Genomic DNA, 14138 nt, shown 5'->3' on the forward strand with positions numbered 1-14138 from the left:
CCCCCCCCCACCCCCCCCCCCCCCCACCCCCCCCCCCCCCCACCCCCCCCCCCCCCCACCCCCCCCCCCCCCCACCCCCCCCCCCCCCCACCCCCCCCCCCCCCCACCCCCCCCCCCCCCCACCCCCCCCCCCCCCCACCCCCCCCCCCCCCCACCCCCCCCCCCCCCCACCCCCCCCCCCCCCCACCCCCCCCCCCCCCCACCCCCCCCCCCCCCCACCCCCCCCCCCCCCCACCCCCCCCCCCCCCCACCCCCCCCCCCCCCCACCCCCCCCCCCCCCCACCCCCCCCCCCCCCCACCCCCCCCCCCCCCCACCCCCCCCCCCCCCCACCCCCCCCCCCCCCCACCCCCCCCCCCCCCCACCCCCCCCCCCCCCCACCCCCCCCCCCCCCCACCCCCCCCCCCCCCCACCCCCCCCCCCCCCCACCCCCCCCCCCCCCCACCCCCCCCCCCCCCCACCCCCCCCCCCCCCCACCCCCCCCCCCCCCCACCCCCCCCCCCCCCCACCCCCCCCCCCCCCCACCCCCCCCCCCCCCCACCCCCCCCCCCCCCCACCCCCCCCCCCCCCCACCCCCCCCCCCCCCCACCCCCCCCCCCCCCCACCCCCCCCCCCCCCCACCCCCCCCCCCCCCCACCCCCCCCCCCCCCCACCCCCCCCCCCCCCCACCCCCCCCCCCCCCCACCCCCCCCCCCCCCCACCCCCCCCCCCCCCCACCCCCCCCCCCCCCCACCCCCCCCCCCCCCCACCCCCCCCCCCCCCCACCCCCCCCCCCCCCCACCCCCCCCCCCCCCCACCCCCCCCCCCCCCCACCCCCCCCCCCCCCCACCCCCCCCCCCCCCCACCCCCCCCCCCCCCCACCCCCCCCCCCCCCCACCCCCCCCCCCCCCCACCCCCCCCCCCCCCCACCCCCCCCCCCCCCCACCCCCCCCCCCCCCCACCCCCCCCCCCCCCCACCCCCCCCCCCCCCCACCCCCCCCCCCCCCCACCCCCCCCCCCCCCCACCCCCCCCCCCCCCCACCCCCCCCCCCCCCCACCCCCCCCCCCCCCCACCCCCCCCCCCCCCCACCCCCCCCCCCCCCCACCCCCCCCCCCCCCCACCCCCCCCCCCCCCCACCCCCCCCCCCCCCCACCCCCCCCCCCCCCCACCCCCCCCCCCCCCCACCCCCCCCCCCCCCCACCCCCCCCCCCCCCCACCCCCCCCCCCCCCCACCCCCCCCCCCCCCCACCCCCCCCCCCCCCCACCCCCCCCCCCCCCCACCCCCCCCCCCCCCCACCCCCCCCCCCCCCCACCCCCCCCCCCCCCCACCCCCCCCCCCCCCCACCCCCCCCCCCCCCCACCCCCCCCCCCCCCCACCCCCCCCCCCCCCCACCCCCCCCCCCCCCCACCCCCCCCCCCCCCCACCCCCCCCCCCCCCCACCCCCCCCCCCCCCCACCCCCCCCCCCCCCCACCCCCCCCCCCCCCCACCCCCCCCCCCCCCCACCCCCCCCCCCCCCCACCCCCCCCCCCCCCCACCCCCCCCCCCCCCCACCCCCCCCCCCCCCCACCCCCCCCCCCCCCCACCCCCCCCCCCCCCCACCCCCCCCCCCCCCCACCCCCCCCCCCCCCCACCCCCCCCCCCCCCCACCCCCCCCCCCCCCCACCCCCCCCCCCCCCCACCCCCCCCCCCCCCCACCCCCCCCCCCCCCCACCCCCCCCCCCCCCCACCCCCCCCCCCCCCCACCCCCCCCCCCCCCCACCCCCCCCCCCCCCCACCCCCCCCCCCCCCCACCCCCCCCCCCCCCCACCCCCCCCCCCCCCCACCCCCCCCCCCCCCCACCCCCCCCCCCCCCCACCCCCCCCCCCCCCCACCCCCCCCCCCCCCCACCCCCCCCCCCCCCCACCCCCCCCCCCCCCCACCCCCCCCCCCCCCCACCCCCCCCCCCCCCCACCCCCCCCCCCCCCCACCCCCCCCCCCCCCCACCCCCCCCCCCCCCCACCCCCCCCCCCCCCCACCCCCCCCCCCCCCCACCCCCCCCCCCCCCCACCCCCCCCCCCCCCCACCCCCCCCCCCCCCCACCCCCCCCCCCCCCCACCCCCCCCCCCCCCCACCCCCCCCCCCCCCCACCCCCCCCCCCCCCCACCCCCCCCCCCCCCCACCCCCCCCCCCCCCCACCCCCCCCCCCCCCCACCCCCCCCCCCCCCCACCCCCCCCCCCCCCCACCCCCCCCCCCCCCCACCCCCCCCCCCCCCCACCCCCCCCCCCCCCCACCCCCCCCCCCCCCCACCCCCCCCCCCCCCCACCCCCCCCCCCCCCCACCCCCCCCCCCCCCCACCCCCCCCCCCCCCCACCCCCCCCCCCCCCCACCCCCCCCCCCCCCCACCCCCCCCCCCCCCCACCCCCCCCCCCCCCCACCCCCCCCCCCCCCCACCCCCCCCCCCCCCCACCCCCCCCCCCCCCCACCCCCCCCCCCCCCCACCCCCCCCCCCCCCCACCCCCCCCCCCCCCCACCCCCCCCCCCCCCCACCCCCCCCCCCCCCCACCCCCCCCCCCCCCCACCCCCCCCCCCCCCCACCCCCCCCCCCCCCCACCCCCCCCCCCCCCCACCCCCCCCCCCCCCCACCCCCCCCCCCCCCCACCCCCCCCCCCCCCCACCCCCCCCCCCCCCCACCCCCCCCCCCCCCCACCCCCCCCCCCCCCCACCCCCCCCCCCCCCCACCCCCCCCCCCCCCCACCCCCCCCCCCCCCCACCCCCCCCCCCCCCCACCCCCCCCCCCCCCCACCCCCCCCCCCCCCCACCCCCCCCCCCCCCCACCCCCCCCCCCCCCCACCCCCCCCCCCCCCCACCCCCCCCCCCCCCCACCCCCCCCCCCCCCCACCCCCCCCCCCCCCCACCCCCCCCCCCCCCCACCCCCCCCCCCCCCCACCCCCCCCCCCCCCCACCCCCCCCCCCCCCCACCCCCCCCCCCCCCCACCCCCCCCCCCCCCCACCCCCCCCCCCCCCCACCCCCCCCCCCCCCCACCCCCCCCCCCCCCCACCCCCCCCCCCCCCCACCCCCCCCCCCCCCCACCCCCCCCCCCCCCCACCCCCCCCCCCCCCCACCCCCCCCCCCCCCCACCCCCCCCCCCCCCCACCCCCCCCCCCCCCCACCCCCCCCCCCCCCCACCCCCCCCCCCCCCCACCCCCCCCCCCCCCCACCCCCCCCCCCCCCCACCCCCCCCCCCCCCCACCCCCCCCCCCCCCCACCCCCCCCCCCCCCCACCCCCCCCCCCCCCCACCCCCCCCCCCCCCCACCCCCCCCCCCCCCCACCCCCCCCCCCCCCCACCCCCCCCCCCCCCCACCCCCCCCCCCCCCCACCCCCCCCCCCCCCCACCCCCCCCCCCCCCCACCCCCCCCCCCCCCCACCCCCCCCCCCCCCCACCCCCCCCCCCCCCCACCCCCCCCCCCCCCCACCCCCCCCCCCCCCCACCCCCCCCCCCCCCCACCCCCCCCCCCCCCCACCCCCCCCCCCCCCCACCCCCCCCCCCCCCCACCCCCCCCCCCCCCCACCCCCCCCCCCCCCCACCCCCCCCCCCCCCCACCCCCCCCCCCCCCCACCCCCCCCCCCCCCCACCCCCCCCCCCCCCCACCCCCCCCCCCCCCCACCCCCCCCCCCCCCCACCCCCCCCCCCCCCCACCCCCCCCCCCCCCCACCCCCCCCCCCCCCCACCCCCCCCCCCCCCCACCCCCCCCCCCCCCCACCCCCCCCCCCCCCCACCCCCCCCCCCCCCCACCCCCCCCCCCCCCCACCCCCCCCCCCCCCCACCCCCCCCCCCCCCCACCCCCCCCCCCCCCCACCCCCCCCCCCCCCCACCCCCCCCCCCCCCCACCCCCCCCCCCCCCCACCCCCCCCCCCCCCCACCCCCCCCCCCCCCCACCCCCCCCCCCCCCCACCCCCCCCCCCCCCCACCCCCCCCCCCCCCCACCCCCCCCCCCCCCCACCCCCCCCCCCCCCCACCCCCCCCCCCCCCCACCCCCCCCCCCCCCCACCCCCCCCCCCCCCCACCCCCCCCCCCCCCCACCCCCCCCCCCCCCCACCCCCCCCCCCCCCCACCCCCCCCCCCCCCCACCCCCCCCCCCCCCCACCCCCCCCCCCCCCCACCCCCCCCCCCCCCCACCCCCCCCCCCCCCCACCCCCCCCCCCCCCCACCCCCCCCCCCCCCCACCCCCCCCCCCCCCCACCCCCCCCCCCCCCCACCCCCCCCCCCCCCCACCCCCCCCCCCCCCCACCCCCCCCCCCCCCCACCCCCCCCCCCCCCCACCCCCCCCCCCCCCCACCCCCCCCCCCCCCCACCCCCCCCCCCCCCCACCCCCCCCCCCCCCCACCCCCCCCCCCCCCCACCCCCCCCCCCCCCCACCCCCCCCCCCCCCCACCCCCCCCCCCCCCCACCCCCCCCCCCCCCCACCCCCCCCCCCCCCCACCCCCCCCCCCCCCCACCCCCCCCCCCCCCCACCCCCCCCCCCCCCCACCCCCCCCCCCCCCCACCCCCCCCCCCCCCCACCCCCCCCCCCCCCCACCCCCCCCCCCCCCCACCCCCCCCCCCCCCCACCCCCCCCCCCCCCCACCCCCCCCCCCCCCCACCCCCCCCCCCCCCCACCCCCCCCCCCCCCCACCCCCCCCCCCCCCCACCCCCCCCCCCCCCCACCCCCCCCCCCCCCCACCCCCCCCCCCCCCCACCCCCCCCCCCCCCCACCCCCCCCCCCCCCCACCCCCCCCCCCCCCCACCCCCCCCCCCCCCCACCCCCCCCCCCCCCCACCCCCCCCCCCCCCCACCCCCCCCCCCCCCCACCCCCCCCCCCCCCCACCCCCCCCCCCCCCCACCCCCCCCCCCCCCCACCCCCCCCCCCCCCCACCCCCCCCCCCCCCCACCCCCCCCCCCCCCCACCCCCCCCCCCCCCCACCCCCCCCCCCCCCCACCCCCCCCCCCCCCCACCCCCCCCCCCCCCCACCCCCCCCCCCCCCCACCCCCCCCCCCCCCCACCCCCCCCCCCCCCCACCCCCCCCCCCCCCCACCCCCCCCCCCCCCCACCCCCCCCCCCCCCCACCCCCCCCCCCCCCCACCCCCCCCCCCCCCCACCCCCCCCCCCCCCCACCCCCCCCCCCCCCCACCCCCCCCCCCCCCCACCCCCCCCCCCCCCCACCCCCCCCCCCCCCCACCCCCCCCCCCCCCCACCCCCCCCCCCCCCCACCCCCCCCCCCCCCCACCCCCCCCCCCCCCCACCCCCCCCCCCCCCCACCCCCCCCCCCCCCCACCCCCCCCCCCCCCCACCCCCCCCCCCCCCCACCCCCCCCCCCCCCCACCCCCCCCCCCCCCCACCCCCCCCCCCCCCCACCCCCCCCCCCCCCCACCCCCCCCCCCCCCCACCCCCCCCCCCCCCCACCCCCCCCCCCCCCCACCCCCCCCCCCCCCCACCCCCCCCCCCCCCCACCCCCCCCCCCCCCCACCCCCCCCCCCCCCCACCCCCCCCCCCCCCCACCCCCCCCCCCCCCCACCCCCCCCCCCCCCCACCCCCCCCCCCCCCCACCCCCCCCCCCCCCCACCCCCCCCCCCCCCCACCCCCCCCCCCCCCCACCCCCCCCCCCCCCCACCCCCCCCCCCCCCCACCCCCCCCCCCCCCCACCCCCCCCCCCCCCCACCCCCCCCCCCCCCCACCCCCCCCCCCCCCCACCCCCCCCCCCCCCCACCCCCCCCCCCCCCCACCCCCCCCCCCCCCCACCCCCCCCCCCCCCCACCCCCCCCCCCCCCCACCCCCCCCCCCCCCCACCCCCCCCCCCCCCCACCCCCCCCCCCCCCCACCCCCCCCCCCCCCCACCCCCCCCCCCCCCCACCCCCCCCCCCCCCCACCCCCCCCCCCCCCCACCCCCCCCCCCCCCCACCCCCCCCCCCCCCCACCCCCCCCCCCCCCCACCCCCCCCCCCCCCCACCCCCCCCCCCCCCCACCCCCCCCCCCCCCCACCCCCCCCCCCCCCCACCCCCCCCCCCCCCCACCCCCCCCCCCCCCCACCCCCCCCCCCCCCCACCCCCCCCCCCCCCCACCCCCCCCCCCCCCCACCCCCCCCCCCCCCCACCCCCCCCCCCCCCCACCCCCCCCCCCCCCCACCCCCCCCCCCCCCCACCCCCCCCCCCCCCCACCCCCCCCCCCCCCCACCCCCCCCCCCCCCCACCCCCCCCCCCCCCCACCCCCCCCCCCCCCCACCCCCCCCCCCCCCCACCCCCCCCCCCCCCCACCCCCCCCCCCCCCCACCCCCCCCCCCCCCCACCCCCCCCCCCCCCCACCCCCCCCCCCCCCCACCCCCCCCCCCCCCCACCCCCCCCCCCCCCCACCCCCCCCCCCCCCCACCCCCCCCCCCCCCCACCCCCCCCCCCCCCCACCCCCCCCCCCCCCCACCCCCCCCCCCCCCCACCCCCCCCCCCCCCCACCCCCCCCCCCCCCCACCCCCCCCCCCCCCCACCCCCCCCCCCCCCCACCCCCCCCCCCCCCCACCCCCCCCCCCCCCCACCCCCCCCCCCCCCCACCCCCCCCCCCCCCCACCCCCCCCCCCCCCCACCCCCCCCCCCCCCCACCCCCCCCCCCCCCCACCCCCCCCCCCCCCCACCCCCCCCCCCCCCCACCCCCCCCCCCCCCCACCCCCCCCCCCCCCCACCCCCCCCCCCCCCCACCCCCCCCCCCCCCCACCCCCCCCCCCCCCCACCCCCCCCCCCCCCCACCCCCCCCCCCCCCCACCCCCCCCCCCCCCCACCCCCCCCCCCCCCCACCCCCCCCCCCCCCCACCCCCCCCCCCCCCCACCCCCCCCCCCCCCCACCCCCCCCCCCCCCCACCCCCCCCCCCCCCCACCCCCCCCCCCCCCCACCCCCCCCCCCCCCCACCCCCCCCCCCCCCCACCCCCCCCCCCCCCCACCCCCCCCCCCCCCCACCCCCCCCCCCCCCCACCCCCCCCCCCCCCCACCCCCCCCCCCCCCCACCCCCCCCCCCCCCCACCCCCCCCCCCCCCCACCCCCCCCCCCCCCCACCCCCCCCCCCCCCCACCCCCCCCCCCCCCCACCCCCCCCCCCCCCCACCCCCCCCCCCCCCCACCCCCCCCCCCCCCCACCCCCCCCCCCCCCCACCCCCCCCCCCCCCCACCCCCCCCCCCCCCCACCCCCCCCCCCCCCCACCCCCCCCCCCCCCCACCCCCCCCCCCCCCCACCCCCCCCCCCCCCCACCCCCCCCCCCCCCCACCCCCCCCCCCCCCCACCCCCCCCCCCCCCCACCCCCCCCCCCCCCCACCCCCCCCCCCCCCCACCCCCCCCCCCCCCCACCCCCCCCCCCCCCCACCCCCCCCCCCCCCCACCCCCCCCCCCCCCCACCCCCCCCCCCCCCCACCCCCCCCCCCCCCCACCCCCCCCCCCCCCCACCCCCCCCCCCCCCCACCCCCCCCCCCCCCCACCCCCCCCCCCCCCCACCCCCCCCCCCCCCCACCCCCCCCCCCCCCCACCCCCCCCCCCCCCCACCCCCCCCCCCCCCCACCCCCCCCCCCCCCCACCCCCCCCCCCCCCCACCCCCCCCCCCCCCCACCCCCCCCCCCCCCCACCCCCCCCCCCCCCCACCCCCCCCCCCCCCCACCCCCCCCCCCCCCCACCCCCCCCCCCCCCCACCCCCCCCCCCCCCCACCCCCCCCCCCCCCCACCCCCCCCCCCCCCCACCCCCCCCCCCCCCCACCCCCCCCCCCCCCCACCCCCCCCCCCCCCCACCCCCCCCCCCCCCCACCCCCCCCCCCCCCCACCCCCCCCCCCCCCCACCCCCCCCCCCCCCCACCCCCCCCCCCCCCCACCCCCCCCCCCCCCCACCCCCCCCCCCCCCCACCCCCCCCCCCCCCCACCCCCCCCCCCCCCCACCCCCCCCCCCCCCCACCCCCCCCCCCCCCCACCCCCCCCCCCCCCCACCCCCCCCCCCCCCCACCCCCCCCCCCCCCCACCCCCCCCCCCCCCCACCCCCCCCCCCCCCCACCCCCCCCCCCCCCCACCCCCCCCCCCCCCCACCCCCCCCCCCCCCCACCCCCCCCCCCCCCCACCCCCCCCCCCCCCCACCCCCCCCCCCCCCCACCCCCCCCCCCCCCCACCCCCCCCCCCCCCCACCCCCCCCCCCCCCCACCCCCCCCCCCCCCCACCCCCCCCCCCCCCCACCCCCCCCCCCCCCCACCCCCCCCCCCCCCCACCCCCCCCCCCCCCCACCCCCCCCCCCCCCCACCCCCCCCCCCCCCCACCCCCCCCCCCCCCCACCCCCCCCCCCCCCCACCCCCCCCCCCCCCCACCCCCCCCCCCCCCCACCCCCCCCCCCCCCCACCCCCCCCCCCCCCCACCCCCCCCCCCCCCCACCCCCCCCCCCCCCCACCCCCCCCCCCCCCCACCCCCCCCCCCCCCCACCCCCCCCCCCCCCCACCCCCCCCCCCCCCCACCCCCCCCCCCCCCCACCCCCCCCCCCCCCCACCCCCCCCCCCCCCCACCCCCCCCCCCCCCCACCCCCCCCCCCCCCCACCCCCCCCCCCCCCCACCCCCCCCCCCCCCCACCCCCCCCCCCCCCCACCCCCCCCCCCCCCCACCCCCCCCCCCCCCCACCCCCCCCCCCCCCCACCCCCCCCCCCCCCCACCCCCCCCCCCCCCCACCCCCCCCCCCCCCCACCCCCCCCCCCCCCCACCCCCCCCCCCCCCCACCCCCCCCCCCCCCCACCCCCCCCCCCCCCCACCCCCCCCCCCCCCCACCCCCCCCCCCCCCCACCCCCCCCCCCCCCCACCCCCCCCCCCCCCCACCCCCCCCCCCCCCCACCCCCCCCCCCCCCCACCCCCCCCCCCCCCCACCCCCCCCCCCCCCCACCCCCCCCCCCCCCCACCCCCCCCCCCCCCCACCCCCCCCCCCCCCCACCCCCCCCCCCCCCCACCCCCCCCCCCCCCCACCCCCCCCCCCCCCCACCCCCCCCCCCCCCCACCCCCCCCCCCCCCCACCCCCCCCCCCCCCCACCCCCCCCCCCCCCCACCCCCCCCCCCCCCCACCCCCCCCCCCCCCCACCCCCCCCCCCCCCCACCCCCCCCCCCCCCCACCCCCCCCCCCCCCCACCCCCCCCCCCCCCCACCCCCCCCCCCCCCCACCCCCCCCCCCCCCCACCCCCCCCCCCCCCCACCCCCCCCCCCCCCCACCCCCCCCCCCCCCCACCCCCCCCCCCCCCCACCCCCCCCCCCCCCCACCCCCCCCCCCCCCCACCCCCCCCCCCCCCCACCCCCCCCCCCCCCCACCCCCCCCCCCCCCCACCCCCCCCCCCCCCACAGGACATGCAGGGGGCGACAAGAAAAGCAGGGGGACGTCCAAATACATGTTATCCCTAAAGACTTTGCTCAATACAAGGAAGGGGAGGATCCCTCCATATCTCTTGCAAACTATGCAATGGGGAATTGCAGAGGCCCAGTACATGTCCTACCTCTGTAGCATTCTAACTGGGGAACTGGCAACCATCTATCATAGCATGCCGAGGGGGGGGAGTAACTTTCAAAGATTTCAAAGCTACTGTGTTTAAAAGGTTCAAACTGGGGGCGGACCACGTTCAAAAACAATTTTGGGTCTTATCCCCCAGCAATGCAAAACCTATTCGGAATATGTGGTGAAAATGAGTGAGATGGGGAGGAGATGGGTGGAGGAGGCCAGAGCCGGGGACTTTAAAGCATTATTTCAGTTGCTGATGCTAGACCAATTCTATTCCAAACTCCCCAAGTGACTGGACAGCTTCCATGAGTGTCCGGATGGCCTCCTGCGTGTCCGGAAGCCCCCAGCGTGTCCTGACACCCCCTGCGTGTCTGGACATCCCCCTGCTTTTCTTGACGCCTCCTGCGTGACCTGACACCCCCCTGAATTTCTGGATGCCCCCTGTGTGTCCGGATGCCCCCCTGAGTGTATGGACTTCCCCCTGTGTGTCCGGACCCCCCTGTATGTACGGACGGCCCCCCATGTGTGCCCGGACGCCCCTGCATGTCCAGATGGCCCCCTGCATGTCCGGATATCCCCCTGCATAACCAGATTGCCCCCCTTCATTTCCGGACACTAACCTTCGTGTCTGGACCCTCCCTGCGTGCCCAGTTGCCCCCCTGCATGTCTGGGTGACCCCCCTGCGTGTCCGGACAGCTTCCGTGCATGTCCGGACAGCCCCCTGCATGTCCAGAAGCCCTCAGCGTGTCCTGATACCCCCTGCATGTCCTGACATCCCCCTGCCTGTAATACTCGGTTTCGGTAATCAGTAATGATCGGTAATACTCGGTTTCAGTAATTGGTAATAATCGGGTTTTGGTAATCGGTAATAATCGGTAATACTCGGTTTCAGTAATCGGTAATAATCGGTTTTGGTAATCGGTAATAATCAGTTTCAGTAATCATAAACAACCGGCAGTAATCGGTTTTGGTATCAGGAATAATTGGCAGTAATCCATTTCAGTAATTAGTAATCATCGGTAATATTTGGTTATAGTATTCAATAATAATCTATATTGGTAATCGGTAATAATCAGTTTTAGTATTTGGTAATAATCGGTAAAAATTGGTTTCAGTAATCGGTAATAATCGGCTTCAGTAATCGATAATAATCGATAATAATCAGTTTCAGTAATCGGTAATTATCGGTAATAATCCGTTTCACTAATAGGTAGTAATCGGAAATCATTGGTTTTGGTATCGGCAATAATCGGTTTCGGTAATCAGTAATAATGGGTAATAATCGGTTTCAGTAACTAATAATAATCTGTAATACTCAATTTCAGTAATCGATAATAATCATTAATAATTGGTTTCAGTTATCGGTAATAATTGTTAAAAATCCATTCCAGTAATTGTTAATAATAGGCAACAATCGGTTTTGGTAATTAGTAATAATCGTTTCAGTAATCGGCAATAATCGGTTTAGGTAACTGGTAATAACTGATAATAATCGGTTTTAGTAATCAGCAATTATTGGTAACAATCCATTTCAGTAATAGGTAATAATCGGCAATAGTCAGTTTTGGTATTGGTAATAATCGGCAGTGATTGGTTTCAGTAATCGGTAATAATCAGTTTTGGTGATCAATAATAATCGGTAATAATCGATTGGTTTCAGTAATTAGTAATAACCGGTAATACTCGGTTTCAGTAATCAATAATTGGATTCAGTAATAATTGGTTTCAGTAATTGATAATAATCGGTTTTGGTAACGGTAATAGCAATAATCAGTTTAAATTATCGGTAATAATTGCTTTAGGTAATCGGTAATAATTAGTAATAAACGGTTTCAGTAATCAGTAATAATCTGTAATACTTGGTTTCAGTAATCGATAATAATAGGTTTTGGTAATCGGTAATAATCTGTAAAACTTGGTTTCAGTAATCAGTAATAATTGGTTTTGGTTATTAGTAATAATCGGAAATACTCGGTTACAGTAATCAAAAATAATCGGTTTGAGTAACTGGTAAACAATTGGTAATACTTGGTTTCAGTAATTAGTAATAATTGGTTTTGGTAGTCAGTAAAAATGGTTAATCATCGGTATCAGTAACTAGTAATAATAGGTAATAATCCGTTTCAGTAATAGGTAATAATTGGTTTTGGTAATAATTGGCAGTAATCCCCCTGCGTGTCTGGACGCCCCCCTGCATGTCCAGACGCCACATGCATGTCCGGACGCCCCACTGAGTGTTCAAACTCCCCCCTGCATGTCCAGACAGCCCCCCTGCGTGTGCGGATCCCCACCTGTGTATCCGGATGGCCCCCTGCAGGTCCAGACGCCCCCTGCATGTCAGGATGCCCCCCCAGCATGCCTGAAATCCCCCCAAGCGTGCCCAGAAGCCCCCCTAAGTGTCCGGACTCCCCCTGCGCATCAGGACACCCCCTGTGTGTCAGGACACCCCCCTGCATTTCTGGATGGCCCCCTGCATGTCTGGATGCCCCCCTGAGTGTCCGGACTACCCCCTATGTGTACGGATGCCCCCCTGTATGTACAGATGGCCCCCCTGCGTGTCCGGACGCCCCCTGCGTTCCGGATGCCCCCCTGCGTGTCCGGACATGCCCCCCTGCATGTCCGGAAAGCTTCCTTGCATGACCGGAAAGCTTCAGTGCATGTCCGGACAACCTCCTGCGTGTCCGGAAGCCCTCAGCATGTCCTGACACCCCCTGCTTTTCTTGACGCCCCCTGCATGTCCTGACACCCCCCCCCGATTCCAATTAGCTGAATCTGGACATGCAGGGGGGCAATCCGGACGTGCACAATGGTGTCCGGACACGTAGTGGAGACGTCCGGACACCCAGCGGATTGTGTAATGGTTAGTGTTGTGTAATGGTTAGTATTAGTGTTGTGTAATGGTTAGGTTGTGTAATGGTTCGTGTTGAGCTAGGGTCTGGAAGATCCAGGTTCAAATTATGACTGTGCCGTGGAATCTTGCAGGATAACTGTAGTCCAAATCATGCACACACAGCCTACCTCGCAGTGTTGTTATGAGGATAAAATGGATTAGCTGAGAAGGATGTAAGCTACTCTACAGTCCCTGTCTGAAGAAAAGGCAGAGGATAAATGAAACAAATAAATTCTGTGCCTTTCAGTTGAACCAGAAATGTATTCTGGTAAATTACTTACAAATGGCTCTCTCTGGTGTCCAAATGTCTCCATTGCATTTTTATGGCATTTTGTGCCGCTGCTGTGAGAGTTCTTTTTAGGCACTGCGGATTGTTTATAGTTCAGAACAATCTGTAATAAGGGGCTATTTGTAGTTACTCTTGCTTAGCTTAGTTTATGACACAGGGCTGTTGAAAAGAGACCTTGGATGGTGCTCTGATGAGGAAGAAAGTGTGAGATCTGCCCCCCTCCCCCGGGTAAAAAGAGTTGTACAGTCAAATTGGTGAACGCAAATCCCCAAACAACAACTTAGTCCTTTTATTAGGACCAACCAAACTGACATAAAACATTGTGCAAGCTTTGGAGCTCACCAAAACTCATTATTTGACTGGATGCTATAAAGTTTAAAAGGATAAAGGGTACAAAGAAGATTCTTCAACCACAGGGTTAAGGGCAGCTCTTGCTTACATTGTCTGAAGGCCTGTTTGATTTCATTGCAGCCTGGCCTGGAATTGCTGGAGCCTGTTCTTTTAAATGCACTTGCTGGGTTTGTATTCTTGTTGCAATACTGACATCTGTAGACAAAAGTGAGTAGTAAAAAAAATATGTAAAAGCAATGCCAGATTGGAGGTTGAAATAAACTTTCATTACGTATTATCATGCTTGTGGCGAGAACCATACACATGAACCGGAAACAAAGATCAGTTTTCCTGGCATGTTTGTCTCTTACACAAGTTGCCATGTTGGGCTGACAGTGTGGTATGGTGAAGCCATGCATCCATCTTCACCAAGGATTTTGAGGTTTCTTTTTCATAAAATTAGTTTCAGAGATTGTGGCATCAAAACACATACCTTTGTAATTTTATTAAATCATTATAATGCACCTGCTTTTGTGCCAAATCACTCGTTTCCAATGTGGCTCCAATTCACATAATCCCGAGAGCAGGTATACTGAAATAGGCAATCAATCATAGGACTGTCTGGCCATGTATTCAAGCTCTAATTTTGCAGATGAGCTGGTATTTTGCTGTAATCCTTCTGTTAATGATATGGTATCTCCAACATAGGCAAGGGTTCTCTTCTTTTCTGAAAGCAAAACCTGACAACTCCATCAGTGAGGTGATATTCTACAAATTGTTTCAGTTCATTATTTGTATTATTTATGATACTGGATTTGAAGAAGAGAAGAAGAGTTTGGATTTATACTTAGCATACCTTTCTCTCCTGTTTGTCAAGCCCTAGATCTACAGACAATCACCAGACTCTGGATTTTTGAATCAGAAGCCTTTATTGACAGACATCGGCACTGGCGTAATGCCCATTGGGCAAGGTGGGCAGCTGCCCAGGGCATCACCTTGTGGGGGGCATCAAAATGCTGGGTTCGTTTTGGGGTATTTTAGTGGTTTTCCATTTTTGGCCTGCAGGGGGCGCAGTTTTTAGGCTAGTGGCACCAAAATTTCAGCGTATCATCAGGAGACTGTCCTTATGCTACCCCCCAAGTTTGGTGAGATTT

This window comes from Sphaerodactylus townsendi, linkage group LG12 (genome assembly GCF_021028975.2).
Source record: "Sphaerodactylus townsendi isolate TG3544 linkage group LG12, MPM_Stown_v2.3, whole genome shotgun sequence".
Classification (NCBI taxonomy): Eukaryota; Metazoa; Chordata; class Lepidosauria; order Squamata; family Sphaerodactylidae; genus Sphaerodactylus; species Sphaerodactylus townsendi.